Below are 3,935 nucleotides of genomic sequence, written 5' to 3' on the forward strand. Positions count from 1 at the left end.
CGATTATTTTCCAGGTAAGTTCTCTCGTTTCTGTGACCTTCTCTTCTTCCCCTGTTAATTTCTCTTCTTCCTCTGTTAAATTGGTCGATTGCAATTGTTTTGCAATACATCGTTGATTGAAGTTGATCGATTTTTATATGAATTGAACGATTTACAGTGGATTGATGCTGCTCGATTGTTTATTTGGATTGATTTACAATGGATTGATGGTTGATGCTGCTCGATTGATTATATGGATTGTTTTACAGTGGATCCTTTTGCTCGATTTTTTATATAGATTTATTTACAATTGATTGATGATGCTTGATTGTTTAAATTGGTGTTGCCTTTTCCAACAAACTCTCGTTTAATGACTTTATTTAATGAAATAAAACAAACATATGTGACAGAGTATTATAAGTGTAAAGCACAAGACGATACGTTTGGACATGATCTGCTTCCTATCTATTTCCTTTTCTGGTTGCATTTTTGGCTACACTTCAGTCTTCAGGAAGCAATTGTAGAAAGCAATATAGTTAAGAGGCTTTCGTCTTTTATATTACAGTTAGGTGCATGATGGTATTTTGTATTCGAAAGGCTGACTAGAAATTAATCCAAATTGGAACTTTGTCACTGTCGACTAAGCAACTTGTCTTGTAGTATTTTTGTTTCTTTTCTGTCATCATGGTTAGGAATGACGACTTATTCGAATTCATATAATGACAACCTTTAACATAAAATATCTTACAAGTAGTAAATTTATGGTTCTCGATAGTTCACCTTCTTCTGGATCCTCTTCAACTTGCTGACTCCATAGTTTCCCTCCACTTAATTGTAATCTTTCATTAACATTGGACCTTCAATGTTGCATCTATATCAGTAGCCTGAGAAGGGATTTCTTGACAGGACTGATTGGTTGTAACATGATTGCCTACAAAAGCTCTATTAAGCCATGCTATTGTGGACTCCTTTTGTACACCCTCAACTATTGCACTCTCATTCCCAATAATATTTCCAGCTTTTCCTTCCCTTGATGTACTCCCAACCCCAGTAGGTTTAGGGTAAAAACAACTACTTTCGGATTTAATCTCCCACTTGCATTGAGATTAGTAGTAGGACTACTAGGTTCAACACTTCCTTCTACCATAACCAATTGGTTATTGTTCTCCTCATCATCATCTTGAACCTCTAACATTGCAAACTTGTTAGAGGTTTGGATTTGCTGATTATTAACTACACCTGCAAGGGCCATCTCCTTCCTTGTATTAACATCATTTTGCTGCAATTGCCCAGTAGCTATGACTATTTCATTCCTTATGTGACCTTGATCTTGTTGGACCTGGCCAGAAATTAGCACAATCTCCCTTCCAGAAATCTCAATAGCTCGATGAACACCTTCAGTAATTTGAACCTGTTGCACACTGTTAGAAATCACTGGAACAATTTCCTTACTAGTTTGACCTTGTACTAGATTTTTTTGTGCACCATTCTTCACACGATTGTCCCTTACCTTTTTCCATTATTCTCCAACATTGCCAAATTTAATGGCGTATTATTTTCGATCGTTATTTTAGTCTCAGCTGAAAGTTCCTACTTTTAGGCGCCACGTTTTGGTTTAAAGTCTCATTCTGTTTGACTATTTGAAGGTAACGATATGCATTTTTTTTAGCTCGGAGCTCGATGTGCGAGTGAATCTTTTAGTAATAATATGACCTTAAATACTATGAATGAACTACAACAATTAGGATACTTATCTATGACCGCATGCTCATTCCATTGGCATCTAAAATAAAAGGAAGACAAGTAAGGCTTAGACCTATAAAAAGAATAGGAATTGGCATATTCATCTCTTGTATATCCATGTTAGTCTCTGGTATCGTGGAACATGTTCGACGAAGAAGAGCGATAAGCCAAGGGCTGTTGAACAATAACTTAGTAATAATTTGTGAAAGTATAGCTTTTTATGTTTTTGCTAAGTCATTTGTGATATCTGGCTGCTGTTAGATTGATAGTCGATTGATTGAATTGTTTCCTCCTCTGTTCTGGTATTATTTTGTGAATTGGTTCCTCTGTATGTTTTCTAAAGCTACTTTTCACCATCTAAAAGCTCAATAGCCAATAGGACTGCCAACCACAGTAATTCATTCGTTTGTTAAGAAACAACTTGGGTTGTTAGCAATATATAGAATCATTCGACAGTCAGTACCCATTAGTTTCTTGTTAGTTATAGTCATAATGTCCAGCCTTAAAATTTCTATAATTTATAAGTTTAATAATTCCATTTTTAAAAATTTTATGAACCAATATATTGAAAATTGGCAAGTTATCTTTGGCTAGATTTCTTTCTCATTTACATGTTTATTCTATGATGACTATGATCTGTTTATAAATAACAAAATATTCCATATCGATTGAGCCCCCTATGTAGTAGCCCCATATCACTGCAATCATCGTCTTATTGTTAAAAAAGTTCACACCCTTTTAGGCTTTGCATAATCTATTAAATTTTTCAAGTTTATTTACTCTATCTCTTTCTTGTCATGTTTAGTTTAAGTAGTCTTTAACTTAAACTTTAGATGGATGATTTCATCACAATTATATTAGGCTTTGTATACTTTTAATATATAAACTAACTTATATTCCATTTAGCTTTAGAACTAGTTAAATTGGCGCCCAATAAACAAAAAAGCTAAAAACAAATTGGTAAAAATGGAGTATATATCTGGATATTCAACAAATATGAGTAGTAAGTTTTGATAATTTTAAATATATGATATATGGTTCTTCTATAAAATATAACTTTAATAATTCTATTCTTAAAAGATTTATAAATCAATTGTTAAAATAGTTTAACTGTTTAATAGTTTAATTGTTAAAAAGATAGTTTTAATAGATTTATGTTTGATAGTTTCAATTGTTAAAATGATATCTTTGAGCTATGGAATTACCTATTAATAGGATGGTTATTTTATTTTGAACTACCTTTTTGATTAATTTCTCCTTTTTACTAACAAATATGTAGCTCTTGCAGTAATTACAGAAAAGAAAGGAATATTCTTGAACGTCATGGACAATCTTAGAAATAAAAGATAGATGTATTGTGATAGAGTTAGTATAAAATATTTGGATGGAGTAGATGATTTTTTAAATCATGCCTTTTCTGGAAAAAAACCTGGAGAAAAATTGCATGTCCTTGTATGGACTGTGTGATTATCCATCAAGTAAATCGGGCTACATCATATGATCATCTTGTAGTTAATGATATTATACCGTCATATGATACTTGGTTTTGTCATGGGGAATCTCTAACGAGATCAAACAATGCTAGAGAAAATAACTGCAACCAGTCAACTCTAAGGGGCGACGATATGCGAGGAATGATACATGATGCATTTGGAGGTGTTACACAGTTTATGGATACTGAGATTAATTATCTGATCACGTGTATTGCTTGTCCAAAAATCATAGCATTGTCTGCCCACCTGTATTGTCATGTTGTTGAATTTCAAGTGCAATTTAAAGGGTGAATATGCGCAAAAATATAAGACTAAAGACGCTTTACTAAAAAATAGACCAAGTCGTATGCCGAGGGATCAATGGAGTGATCTTGTCTCTTATTGGCTTTCTGATAAAGCTAAGGTATCAACCTTGAAAATTCTCCTAGTCTACACATTTTTAAAGCATTTTGATTTTAGGTATGCTCAATTTTTGTTTAAAATTTATAAGATATCATTTTAATATTTCAATGACAGAGACGTACGCAAGCAAATAGAAACAATAGGACCAAGCAAACGATGCCTCATACAGGAGGATCAAAAAGTATTGCCACCTTGATGAATGAGCAGGTGAACCTGTAAAAACTACAAACTATAATATTTTAAGCTTTTCTTGTTATGCATATATGATATCATTTTTATTGTATTAGGCTGTAAACGGGATAGTGCCTACACGAGCAG

Source organism: Nicotiana sylvestris, chromosome 10, assembly GCF_000393655.2.
Source record: "Nicotiana sylvestris chromosome 10, ASM39365v2, whole genome shotgun sequence".
Classification (NCBI taxonomy): Eukaryota; Viridiplantae; Streptophyta; class Magnoliopsida; order Solanales; family Solanaceae; genus Nicotiana; species Nicotiana sylvestris.